We start from the raw sequence: 14282 nt of genomic DNA on the forward strand, positions 1-14282 counted from the left end.
TGGCCTCTCTTTTAAAGCTACCGTCTTTCAATTTTTGAAATAGCTCCATTGAGAGCCATTGTCGCCAGGATTACCTAATTACTTTTAAGTCGTAAGAACGTAAGAACTGAAGAACAGCCCTGCTGGATCAGGCTCAAGGCCTATTTAGTCCAGCATCCTGTTTCACACAGTGGCCCACCAGATAACTCTGGGAAGCCCCCAAGCAGGAGATGAAGGCATATTCCTTCTCCTGTTGCTGTTCCCCTGCGTCTGGTACTCCAGCCGGTGAGCCTGGAGGTACCCTTCAGTCATCAAGCCTAGTAGCCGTTGATAGACCTGTCCTCCACAAATTTGTCCAAGCCCCGTTTAAAGCCATGCAAGCTGATGGTCACCATCACATCCAGTGGCATCGAATTCCATCGATTAAGGATATAATGTGTGAAGAAGTACTTCCTTTTGTTGGTCCTAAATTTCCTGGCAATCAGTTTCATGGAATGATCCCTGGTTCTAGTGTTGTGAGGGAAGGGCACATATTTCTCTCTCTCCACATCATGCATGATTTTATAGACCTCTATCATGTCTCCCCTTAGCTGCCTTTCTTCTAAACTAAGAAGCACCAGATGCTGTAGCCTTGCCTCATCACGAAGGTGCTCCAGGCCCCTGATCACCTTGGTTGTCCTCTTCTGCACCTTCTCCAGTTCTACAATGTCCCTTTCGAGATATGATGACCAGAACTGTACACAGTAATCCAAATGTGGCGGCACCATAGATTTGTATAAGGGCATTATAACATTAGCAACTTTATTTTCAACCCCAATCTGAATGATCTCTAGCATGGTACTGGTCTTTTTTACTGCTGCCACATACTGAGTTGATACTTCCAACAAGCTCTCTGCTACAATTCCAAGATGCCTTTCCTGGTCAATCACCAACAACTCAGATCCCATCAACATACCTGTGAAGTTGGGGGGTTTTGCCCCGATGTGCATCACTTTACACTTACTCACACTGAACCACATTTGCCATTTTGTTGCCCACTCACCCAGTTTGGAGAGATCTTTTTGGAGCTCCTCAGTGGGCAGTTCTTAAGATCAGGGAATTGTGGCTTCAATTTCCAGCACATCATGAAGGGCCAGTCCCAGTCTCTCAGTCTAGCCCACCTCACAGAGCTGTTGTGAAGACAAAATGCCTTCTCCTCAAGTGGAGGTGCAACACCTCCAAAATTCAAGCCCCAGCTTTGCCACAGACTCTGGGTATGGCCTTGGGCAAGTCATTTTCTTTCTGCCTCTCACTTCCTCACCTATAAAGAGATAGAATACTAACTCCTCTAACAGGATGAACCACAAACAAGGAATAGCAGCCACAGTTTCCATTACTCCAGAGTAGACACTCCTGTTCCAGGCAGAGAACTGTGCATGCTTCCGAAAATAGATACTACTTTAAAGAAGGATCTGGGGACCCCAGGAGAAAAGCTTACCAGACAACACTAAATCTCTATAAATATTCTGAGTCGTCCTTCAGAAAGTATTTATCTAAAGGCTGCCCTGTGAAAGAAACAAAACCTCCGGTCACTGTACCAGGAAATGCACCACATCCATATATATATCAAGGTATATTGCTTCCTGGTGCGGAGCCAATATCAACAAAGTGACTCTGGTTAGCCGCACAGGAAATAATATACTCCAGCTTTCCTTCCAAATACGGAGACTATAAATAACACAACGGCAACTTGCAGATGGACGGACGGATGGACACTCGGGAAAGGGGGACTGGGGCAACATAAGAGCATAAGGAAAGCCCTACTGGATCCGGCCAAGGCCCCTCCCTTGATGCTCCCCAGCACCTGGTGTTCAGGGGCTTATCCTCTCTGATCCTGATGGAAGTCGATAGTTCCTTTCACAAGGCAGCCTTTAGATAAATACCCTCTGAAGCATGACGCCGAATATTTATAGAGATTTAGTGTTGCCATGCTGTGCATAATTCCAGACATGGCTATCATGTCCCCTGCCTAGCTGCCTCCTTTCTAAACTAAAGAAGTCCATACATTATAGTCTAAACAAATTATTAAAATTAATTCCAGTTGGGTGTAAACTGCCCAGAGACGTCAGTTTTGGGTGGTATACAAATGTGCTAAGATAGATAGATAGATAGATAGATAGATAGATAGATAGATAGATAGATAGATAGATACTATAGTCCAAGGCCTGCAAGTCCAAGGCCTGTATCCAAACTTGCTGTAATTTAGAGCTTTAGGATTGGAAGGGACCTCGGAGGTCTTCTAGACCAACCCCAACTGCTTAAGCATTTTTGGCAGATGGCCATCCAGCCTTTGTTTAAAACACTCCTGGTTTTTTTAGTATTTGTTTCTTAGGAGATGATGAAACTTACTTATTGTATAAGAGTGAGAGACAAGCAGATATATGACTCACATTTTATTAGAGATGTGGAAATTGATTCGAATTTGAATCAATTCAACTCAAACTGAGGTGGTTCGAGTGATTTGAATTTGAATCAAATCACCCCTTAGAAGAGCATTTTGAGTCGAATTCAAATTTTCAAAATTCGATTCGGATTTTATTTGAGAGCCATTTGGCACCTTTTAAAAACCATCCAGGCCCCTGATTGGTTAAAAAAGGCACCAAAACAGGGCCAAATAGATCTGAATTTTCAGACCAGATTCTAATTCAATTTGAATTCAAAATGAATTTTAGGAATTCGATATGCATTCAAAACCAACCGAAAAATTCATTTTGTGTACATCTCTACATTTTATTAAGCAATTGTCACTTTTTGTATTGTTTTGGAATGAAAAATTTAGTGACAATATACATTATTAAACACCGTTTTCTTTAATTTGGAATGTGAATGTACCACTGTTTTAATTATAATTCTCCTTGGATGGATTAATAGTAATCTAAAGGTGGTTTTTTCCTCAACTACATAATTGATAACTGGAATTTAGATGGATTTTTCATATGTTAAGTTTTTTGTTGTTTTTTTAAAGAAAGATGCCATAACAGTGAATCACACAGAGACACAACAGAAAGTCTCCTCTGATGACGGTTAATGCTGTAACATCAGGAACGAACACTGGCTCAGAGAAAGTCCCCCATGTAGTTGCCCTAATGCCCACTTTTAAGAGAGGGTTGGTGTTTTTAATCTGCATAGAAAGTAATCATAGAGAATGTTCTTGGCAACACAATATGCATGAAGAAAGAGTTTGTTCTCATTCTCATTCTCTCTCTCTCTCTCTCCTTGTTAATGAAAACTGTGAATCTCAAGATCTTGTTAGGGGTCTCAGGGCTAATAACAGCAACAGCTTTAAATTGCCCCACCGGCTACATGATAAAAGCACAAAGCAAGTTCTATTTATTCACTGTAGCACTTCAGGGAAGACACATGGTTTTAATCAAGGCCATGTTTCTGCAGAACTAGCAAAAAGAGGGGGGAAATAGAAAGCAGACTGGAGCCAAACAGATACCCTCTGCAGAGAAACAGGTATAACCCAGCTGTTCTTGTTTGTCTGTCTGTTACTTTTTTTAAAAGTTGGGGCATAGGGGATGGCCAAAATAATCTAGAATGGGAAGGAAGGTATATTTACATTGAAACTGTCACCAGGAGCAACTCTGGAAAAACTAGTTGGGGGAAGGAAAGGGGGGGCAAAAAACACTTTATACTTTACTAGTATATTCCCTGAACCAGTTTGGGCCAGTTTGATGGTCGAACCGGACTGAACCCAATTTGGCCGGGAACAGAACCGAGCGGTTCGAATTCAAACCGAACCAGCCAACCCAGTTCCACGCACACGCCTTCAACGAATGTTATTAGGGGAGCAAGGATTTTGCTACACATTAAATACTTAGAGAGGGAAGACAATTAATGTTGTTCATTTCTTTACTTTATCAGTGAAGTTTGATTGACTTTTTCAAAGCATATTCAGAAAATGGACCAGATTCCTCTTAGAATCGGATTAGAAATGGATTAATCTGTTTGGATTAGGGCAAACCTTCTAGTCTGCTTTCCAGGCTAGTTTTCTCTTCCTGTTCAAGACCAGGTGGCAAGAAGGTCTGGGATGGGGAGAAAGGTAGCAGACCAGCTCCAATCTGCAGGGGAGATGACTTGCACCCCTCTGCACTCATGGTCTCACCCAGCCTGGTTCTTGGCCAGGAAGGGTGCTCAGGGGTTGGCCTGGCTCCTCAGAGGATGGATGGATAGATGAATAGCTTTATTATGATCACAGATCAGACATAAACACAACAAATTTCAGAACATTCAGATAAGAAAACTATCATACAATACGCCAACAAAATGAACGTTTTATGGTAAGATCTAAAGGGTAGGAACTCAGAGGATGGAGAAGTCTCCTCCCTAGCTGGCTGCACTTGCTTCTGCTGCTTGTCCTGGGACAGAGGAGTGAGTGGATGGGACTTCTTTAAACATCTGGCTGACCTCCTTTAAGAATTCTGCCCTGGGAGTGATTGAATGATCCAATCACAAATGAAACAGAGACATGACAGAATTACACACACCCCAGAGCAGAGGCTGACTGGAAGGGGTCAAGAGTCCTATTCACATGTTGCATTCAATGCACAACAGCACACTTCGTATCCGGATCCTGCCTTTGAAGGGTATTTATTTATTTATTTATTTTACATATTTCTATACCGCCCAAAACTTATGTCTTTGGGCGGTTCACAACAGATAAAAACAGCATTAAAACATTAGCTAAAAACAAAAACAAGAAATGTAAAACAACAATTTAATTTTTTTTAAAATAATGCTCTAAAACAACATTAAAAACAATCAAACAGTATCAATTAAAATTGTATCGAGGTTCACTCCTATGCATTTCAAAAAATGGCATATCTTCCCTAAATGCCTGCCTGGAGGCAGTAATGGGCTGGATGAGGGATAACAAGCTAAAATTGAACCCAAACAAGATGAAGATACTGACTGGGGGGGGGGGTCAAGAGCCGAGAGATGGTTTTGATCTGCCTGTTCTGGATGGGGTTGCAATCCCACAAAAAGTTCATCGCTTGGGAGTGCTCCTGGATCCAAAACTCTCTCTGGTTTCTCCACTTGAGGCAGTGGCCAGGAGAGCTTTTCATCAGCTTTGGCCAATACGCTAGCTATGCCCACTACTGGAGGCAAATGACATTTAAACAGTGGTACATATGCAGGTAACCTCCAGGCTTGACTACAGTAATGCACTCTACGTTGGGGCTACCTTTGTACATAGTCCAGAAACTACAATTGGTACAGAATGCGGCAGCCAGACTGGTCTCTGAGACAACCTGAAGAGACCATATAACAACAATTTCAAATGAATTACACTGACTGCCAATATGCTTCTCAACACAATACTAAGTGCTGGTTATTACCTATTAAGCTCTTAATGGCTTGGGTCCAGGGTACTTAAGAGAGCGCCTTCTGTCATGAACCTTGTCACCTTACTACTACTTACTACCTTGTCACCTTTTACTACTGAGCCCCTGGTGGCGCAGTGGTAAAACTGCCGCCCTGTAACCAGAAGGTTACAAGTTCGATCCTGACCAGGGGCTCAAGGTTGACTCAGCCTTTCAGCCTTCCATCCTTCCAAGGTCGGTAAAATGAGTACCCAGAATGTTGGGGGGCAATATGCTAAATCATTGTAAACCGCTTAGAGAGCTCCGGCTATAGAGCGGTATATAAATGTAAGTGCTATTGCTATTGCTATTAAGCTAGGAACATAAGCAGATGTCTTCTACAGAGTCAGACCATTGGTCCATCTAGCTCAGTATTATCTACACAGACAGGCAGCGGCTTCTCCAAAGTTGCAGGCAGGAGCCTCTCTCAGCCCTATCTTGGAGATGCTGCCAGGGAGGGAACTTGGAATCTTATGCTCTTCCCAAAGCGGCCCCAGCCCCTAAAGGGAGTATCTTACAGTGCTCACATGTGGTCTCCCATTCTAATGCAACCAGAGCGATTAGCTAAGGGGACAAGTCATGCTTGCTACCACAAAACCAGCTCTCTTCCCCTTCAAGGTCATCTGGAGAAGTCTGATTACAGTTGCCACCAGGACTGGGCCTTCTTTGTGCTTGCCCCAGGGCTTTAGAATATACTTCCTGTCAGAGTAAGAACTTCTCCATCTCTGATTACTTTTTAAAAGACCCTCAAAACACATTTGCTTTCTCAGCCTTAATTTTAAATTGTTTAACTGTTGTTCTTCTGTGAAATTGTTTTTATTTTTTAATTATTTTTATATATTGGTGCATTTTAAATTGTGTACACCATTTGGGGATACACGTATCGGGCAGTATATAAACATGATAGATAGATAAATGTAGTCATTCACAGACAAAAATGGGCATGTGTACAAACACCAATATACACATACAGCTAATGTCTGATGCGGACGAAGGACAGCGTGGTGTAGTGGTTAGAGTGCTGGACTAGGACCAGGGAGACCAGAGTTCAAATCCCCATTCAGCCATAATACTAGCTGGGTGATTCTGGGGCAGTCACTTCTCTCTCAGTCTAACCTACTTCACAGGGTTGTTGTGAAAGAGAAACTCAAGTATGTAGTACACCGCTCTGGGCTCCTTGGAGGAAGAGCGGGATATAAATGTAGTAGTAATAATAATAATAATAATAATACAGGGGAGCTGGTCTGGTGGTAGCAAGCATGAATTGTCCCCTTTGCTAAGCAGGGTCCACCTTGGTTCACATTTGAAGGGGAGACTACATGTGTAAGCACAGTAAGATATTCCCTTCAGGGGACGGGGCCGCTCTGGGAAGTGCATCTGCCTGCTTGCATGCAGAAGGTTCCAAGTTACCTCCCTGGCAGCATCTCCAAGATAGGTCTGAGAGAGACTTCTGCCTGCAACCTCGGAGAAGCTGCTGCCAGTCTGGGTAGACAATACTGAGCTGGATGGACCAAGGGTCTGACTCAGTATATGGCAGCTTCCTATGTTCCTATATGCAGGAGGCAGCCTTTGATGTGGACAAGTGCTTTGGGCTCTCAGAAGCCTTTAACTCAGCGCTCTTCACTAATTTTCAAGCGGGGGCCACTTTGGCAAAAAAAACCCCAAAAAAACCCACCACCCACCAAAAAGCCATTTCCCAGTGAGCTGACCTCTGTACAGTATTGCACTTTTTTCAGTGCTGGAAGGGCCCTTTAAGAGAGACGGAGCTCTTGCTTCAGAGCCTCGTGGAGAAAGCCCTGGGAATGGCACACTTCCTAGTGCTCCCTGCATGGCTTCCAAGATGGCTCAAGAGGCCCCACCCCAGCACTGGGGAAAGCACAGCACCACAGGGTGGGAATCTCCACCTCCATATGAGGCCAGGAGGACTGGGCAGAGGATTCCGCTTTGGCCATAGCTTCACACAGGCCCCAGACTCAAGAAGTCAATGTTTTAACTTCTTGCAGCACCCCGTGCAGCAAGGAATGGGTTAAAGAGCTACCAGCAACCAGCGGCCCGATTGGAGGAGCTCAGGGTGTGTCAATGGAGTGGTCAAGATTCTGTAAATGGGTTCCTTGAAATGTCAATGTCCTTTGCACAAAGGAAGAAGATTCCAAGAGGCAAGGACTGGAGAGGGAGAGAGAGAGAGAGAGAGTTTCGATGCAAGCCATCAAAGCAGGACTTGAAGTAGCTACTTTTGTTTGATCGACTGGCCCGAGAACAGAGAGACACTGTATATAAAATCTTTTACCCAGCTGTTACGTGCAAGTTTATAGAAGACAAACTGCTGGGATTTCCACCCCCCACCCCCGAGAGCTTTATTACTGGCAACTAGTGCAGCTTGTTCCTTCGAAGGAAGCAAGGCGCAAGTCGAGATCTCTTTACATGTTAACCCTTCTTGGAGGGTGTGCTCTGTGGGGTGCTCGTGCCCAAAATCAGCTTCTTCTGACCCCAAACAATGCCCTCGCCCCCCCCCCAAAATTAACACTGCATATTTAAGGACATATTAAAAAAAATCCTTGCATGCAGAAGGTCCCAAGTTCCCTCCCTGGCAGCATCTCCAAGATAGGACTGAGAGAGACTCCTGCCTGAAACCATGGAGAGCCGCTGCCAGTCAGTGTAAACACTGCTGAGCTAGATGGACCAAACGCTGGACTCAGTATAAGGCAGCTTCCAATATTCCTATGGCATGATTGCCATAGGAACGGGTCTTCTCCGTTGCTGCCCCTGGATTTTGAAATGTGCTCCCTGTTGAAATGTGCTCCCTCCCCATCTCTGGCAACTTTTAAAAAGGCACTGAAGACACATTTATTCACCCAGGCTTTTAATTAGATTTATCGTTTAAAAAATTGTTAATGCTGGGTTTTAATTGTTTTACATGATTTTAATTGTTAATTGATTTGATGTTTTTAATTATTTTAATTGTAAACTGCCCAGAGACGCATGTTTTGGGCGGTACAGAAATATTTTAAGTGTGTATAAAATAAATAAATAAATAAATAAATAAATAAATAAATAAATAAATAAATAGTTGTCCCAGTGTTTTAGAGAGAAGGAAAGGTCTCAGAATGGGATAGCAGCTAGCCTAGAGCAAGTTAATGGCAGAAGTGAGATGTGGTCCAAAGACTTCCCGGTTCACATCTGAGACACAAAGCTTCATTAATTCCAAGCCTCCCATTTTTCCAAGTGGGAGATCTTAAAATGAGTTGCACAGATGTTTTTGGACTTCAACTTGTATCACCCCCATCCACAATGGCCACTACAGGTCCCCACTGGTGTAGTGGAGAGAATGATGGATGGACATGGGTTCAAATCCTCACTCAGCCACAAAACCTGTTTCATGGACTTTGGACTGTCAAGATCTTTCGACCCAACCCAACCCACAAGACTGCTATGAATACAAAAGGAGGGGGGGAGTATCACAACTCCCATCATCCCCAGGTACAATGGCAGGGGATGGGGGAAGATGTACTCCAACATCATCTGGGGACCCACCCGTTAGGGGAAATGTTTTACATGCCTTTCTGTAAAGCCTAGCTGCTTTCAATACCAGGTGAGAACTAAAACACACACACACACACACACAAACAACAGAGAGAAATTCCACCTATCTGAAACCTAACAATTCATGATCCTCTTTTATTCAAGTGGCGAAAGAGGAGACGTTTAGCAGGCAGCGTTCAAAAAGACTATGTTAAAGACTGAGAAAGAACTTTGCAATGCCCTAATATGGCAGGTCAAAGGGATAAATGCTGCAGCTGGCCAGCCATAAAGTTTTATAACCTAGAGCAACCGCTGAAATTATACGGCTCACTCCGAAATAAAAGAAGCCAAGATGCAAGCTTCAGGGTACAGGCGAATTCCTCCGAAGGGTCACCAAGAAATGCAAGTTAGCTCTGGACAGGTTCAGGTTTTTTCATTTCTAAGGGGAAAGGTGCCAGATCACCAAGCCTGCCACAGAAGCTGACCCTCAGATCTGGAAGGCCTGCTCTTAAGCCTGGATGTTGGTGGCTGGTTGCAGCTGCTCAGTAGAGAGCAGAAAGCCCTATGTAGATGCTCAGAGGCACCATAACTTACTAGGACAAGTAGGGATGTGCACGAAACAGATTTTGCATTCCGTTTCAAACTCGAAACAAAAAATGCAGATGGCCAAAACGTTTTGTCGAAACAGCAGCTGACCCGGTTGTTTTGGCAAAACAACACTCAAAACATTTTGAGTGTCTCGGCCATAGGAAACAATGGGGGAACTCAAAACCCCATTGTTACCCATGGGCCGCTTCTAAGAACACCAAAGTGGGTTGGGTGGTAGGGCATGATCTGCTTCCACCTACCACAGAGGCAATTCTTAAGTAAATAAAGTTGACCACAATAGGTTGTGTTTGTTTCTCTGGCGAAACAAACACAACCTATTGTGATCAACTTTATTTACTTAAGAATTGCCTCTGAAGAAGAAGAACATTCCAGCTCGAAACGCGTTAGGCAATACTGAACTTATTCATATTATATGCATCAGTAAAAGATATATTAAATTCACTGAAATCTACCAACACCTTTGGGAGTCTTTCTCCCCTTTTCATTTCTGATTGCTGGTGCTGCGTCATTTTTCTCCCCCTTCTCTCTTGTGCTACCTACCACCCAACCCACAAAAGAAATGGGCAAACTTTGGAAGTCACGTAGATGGTCAAGCATTGAGGAGTGGAATAGAAAGATATGGTGGGTTATGCTTACAGAGAAAATTAAAAAATGGGAAAGTTGAAGCTATGACTAGATTTGAAAGTGAGTGGAATCATTTAGAAGGTTTTGGAATAATAAATACAGTTAAGAAAATGTGAGCCAAATAATACTATCAATAGCATAAGAAATAATTATTCAATAGCATGAGAAATAATTATATTGCGACTTTAAAGATGATCCCTTCAGCTAGCCAAGAGAAATTGAAAACCAAGTGGGCCAAATAGTCGTACCCCATATCTTTTTTCTGTTTCTGTATGGAAGCTTGCTTGGTACATTATTTTTAAATTTCACATTGTATGCATATGTTAAATATCAGAAGAGAAATGGTCTTATAGTATTATGAATTCTAAGATATATTCCAAAGTATATTTTGTCTTTGTAATAAGACAATGTTTAAAAATGCACTAGATTTGTCCAAATGTGCAAAATATGCAACTATTATACCAATAAATGTATTTTATTATATTTTATTTTACATTTATATACCGCTTTTCAGGCAAAACTCACAAAGCGGTTTACAAAAAACTTAAAGAACAATATAGGAACATAGGAAGCTGCCATATACTGAGTCAGACCATAGGTCCATCAGGCTCAGTACTGTCTACCCAGACTGGCAGCAGCTTTTCCATGGTTGCAGGCAGGAAACTCATCTTGGAGATGCCAGGGAGGGAACCTGGAACCTTCTGCTCTTCCCAGAGTGGCTCCATCCCTTTAGGGCAGGGATTCTCAACGTGTGGGTCCCCAGATGTAATTGGACTTCAACTCCCATAATTCCCAACCAAAGGCCACTGGGGCTGGGGATTATGGGAGCTGAAGTCCAATAACATCTGGGGACCCACACGTTGAGAAACCCTGCTTTAGGGGAATCTCTTCCAGTGCTCACACTTCTAGTCTCCCATTCATATGCAACCAGGGTGGACCCTGCTTAGCTAAGGGGACCAGTCATGCTTGCTACTGTAAGACCAGCTCTCCTCTCAAACCTCACATTTGCATGGGCCATCGTCTCACTTCTTTCCTCCCTCCTCCCCACAGAGAAAGATCGTCCCTAATTGCTCTGTGGTGGCAGTTGGGATTTGTATACAAATTTAATGCAAAATATGCACATATTATGCCAATTGATGTGTGCAAACCTACTGCAAATTTTTATACAAAGTGGAGACTTTGGGGAGAATTCTTTGGTGAACGGCACAAAATCTCCCCCCTTTTTGGTGACTGATTTCGACTATTTTCGCCGTCGGGACGTGGCCACCCTAATCTGGAATGTGGGAATCCCTTTGGCTAGATCCCCAATCTCAGTCTTGGTTTGGACAGAGTCCCCAGCCCAAAAGAACGAGGAAGAGATCCGACCGTCTCTGCTTCTCCAACGGCATTTTGGCTGGAACCTGTAATCTGAGAGAGAGAGAGAGAGAGAGAGAGCCTTACGTTCCCGGGCTTTGGGGCACAGAACAAAGAGCTGCATTGAAGGCTTCTGCATCAACAGCTCAAGGCTCATTACATCTTTCAGGCAAAAGGAGTCACAAACTATTGTAATGCGGGGGGGGGTTATGCACTCGGAGGCCTGACTTCGGAGCTGGCATTTGCTCCGCTCTTTGGGGAAAGGGTTGCTATGCAGCTGCCTGCCAAGGCCTGGCCAAAACAACAGGGACTTTATTGACAAAAGGGAAGGCATTGCCCAAAGAGAGGCTCTTTCCGGGCACAAAGGCTTTTTGAACGGGCGGAGGAAAACGTTTGGGAATGGCGTGCCAAGAGAGAGAGAGAGAGAGAGAGAGAGAGAGAGAGAGAGAGAGAGAGAGAGAGAGAGAATGCCAGGGCTTGTACGGCGGCAGCTGTAAAAGAGGGAACACACGGCTGACATTTAGCCTAGAAAAGAGAAGGAGATATGGTAGCCATAGCCACAGACGTTGAAGGAGCAGATTGTTCTCTGCGGGTCCTGAGGACAGGACTCAGAGCCGAAGTCACAAGGAGAGCTGGTCTGGTGGTAGCGAGCATGAATTGTCCCCTTTGCTAAGCAGGGTCCATCCTGGTTTGCATTTGAATGGTAGACTACATGTGTGAGCACTGGAAGATACTCCTTTAAGGCCAGGGCTACTCAACTTCGGCCCTCCTACAGATGTTGGCCTACAACTCCGATAATCCCTGGCTATTGGCCACTATGGCAGGGGATTATGGGAGCTGTAGTCCTAAACTGAGCAAGCCTGCCGTAGAGGATGTGGCCACTCTGGGAAGACCACCTGCATGCAGAAGGTTCCAAGTTCCCTCCCTGGCAGCATCTCCAAGACAGGGCTGGGAGAAACTCCTGACTGGAACCTTGGAGAAGCCGCTGCCAGTCTGTGTAGACAATACTGAGCTGGATGGACCAATGGCCTGACTCAGTAGAAGGCAGCTTCGTCTGTTCCTACAAGGAACCAGATTCAGGCTATTCATTCGGAGAATATCCTAACTGTGAGGACTGAGTGAGAGTGGGAAAGCCTGCCGTGCACTGTGGAGGGCTCTTCTTTGCTAGGGGTTTGGAAACAGACCAAGGGATTGAACCCAAGCAGGGCTGCACAACTGCAGCCCTCCTCCAGCAATTTTTGGACTACAACACCCATCACCGCAGCCACAGCAGCCAAAAGCCAGGGAGCATGGGAGCTGTAGGACAACATCTGCAGGAGGGCCAAAGTTGTGCAGCCCAGAAGGAGAAGACCACAAAGGTCCCTTGCAACTTCAAGAGAACCCCATTCTTCATGGAGTTTCTGTTCCACCGGGGGGGGGGGGGGGGTTAGTAAATCCATGGAGTATTAGGGCTATGGGAATAGATTCTGGACTGTCCCAAATCGGACAGAAATTGCAGTCCCTCCAATCCCCACCACCACCAATCACCATTCCCATGAGTGAAAACTGCACCATAAATCAGCCCCAAATCATGATTTTTGGCCTGTTTTTTCCCAGCAAATGAGCCACAAACTGGTTCCGGTGCTCAAAATGGCAGCTGGAAATGACCGTGGAAGTCCTTTCCGGCTACCCCCAACCCGCGGATACACGGATTTAACCCTCCCCCCCCTTCCCCACTTATGCCAAAGTCAGGTGCTAATTACCGACTGTGGATACATGAAACTGCGAGTGCTGGACCCATGATTAACAAAGTCCTCCTGTATATGATTCTAGCTACTTGGTACATTCGCACCGACTGCTCTGCAATGCACTAAAGCAGAACCAAAGCTAGCTCAGTAGAAGAGCATCGGCTTTGCATGCAGAAGGTCCCAGGTTCACTTCCCGGCATCTCCAGGTCGGGCCGGGATGGACTCCTGCCTAAAAACTTGGGAGTGTTTGTGTTTTTAAAGGCTTTTAAAATACCACAGCAAACATGACCACTGCAGGCCTAATGGTCAGGGTGATAACACACTGAGAGCTGAGAGCCTTCCAATGCTATTCGCAATTTTCTATCTCTAGGGTTGTGGACCTTACCAAACGTCACAATGAGCATCCAGCCCCACAGATGATACCGACCACCCCAGCTGGCTCATGTGCTTAATGTAAACCACTTGGAAAACACTTCTGTTTAAAAGCAGCACATAATGATTCTGAACCGTCAACAAGGACAACTATCCCCGGGAAGATACAAGGAAAATGAGCAGAAAGGGTTCTGTGCAGATTGCCCCATGTTCAGCTTGAGTGGGCTCAGAGGAATATGACTACGTCGAATATTTATATACCGCTTTCCCACAAAAGTTCCCAAAGCAGTTTACATATGAATGAATGAACGAACGAACGAACGAACGAACGAATATAAAGTGGCTCCCTGTCCTCAAAGGGCTCACAATCTTAAAAAGAAACATAGGGTAGACACCAGCAACAGCCCCTGGAGGGATGTTGTGTAGGGGTGTGCACAAAACCGGTTGACCCAGTTCAGTTCGAGCTATCGAACCGAACCGGTTCAATGGCAAACCGGTTCGGTTCAGAACATCCCTAAATGCTGCGCTGGGGATGGATAGGGCCCGAGGACATCCTATGACCTGCAATTCTGCAGCTTTCCCCAGCCGGACACACGCCATAATTCTGAACCTTATGACAAAGTTGCTATAGATTCATCTAACTTCATAATCAAACCAAAGAGGTTTTATTTATTTTTTTAAAAAAACACCACCT

The 14282-nt window shown here is 44.6% G+C and overlaps 1 protein-coding gene across 4 annotated transcripts in view; it reads right to left on the reverse strand.

The window, feature by feature from the left end:
* The window catches only part of DOCK5 (dedicator of cytokinesis 5), a 165507-nt gene that overhangs the window by 132657 nt on the left and 18568 nt on the right, over positions 1-14282 (reverse strand). The window lies entirely within an intron of this gene.

The sequence above is a fragment of the Hemicordylus capensis genome, chromosome 8 (genome assembly GCF_027244095.1).
Source record: "Hemicordylus capensis ecotype Gifberg chromosome 8, rHemCap1.1.pri, whole genome shotgun sequence".
In the NCBI taxonomy this organism is placed as follows: domain Eukaryota; kingdom Metazoa; phylum Chordata; class Lepidosauria; order Squamata; family Cordylidae; genus Hemicordylus; species Hemicordylus capensis.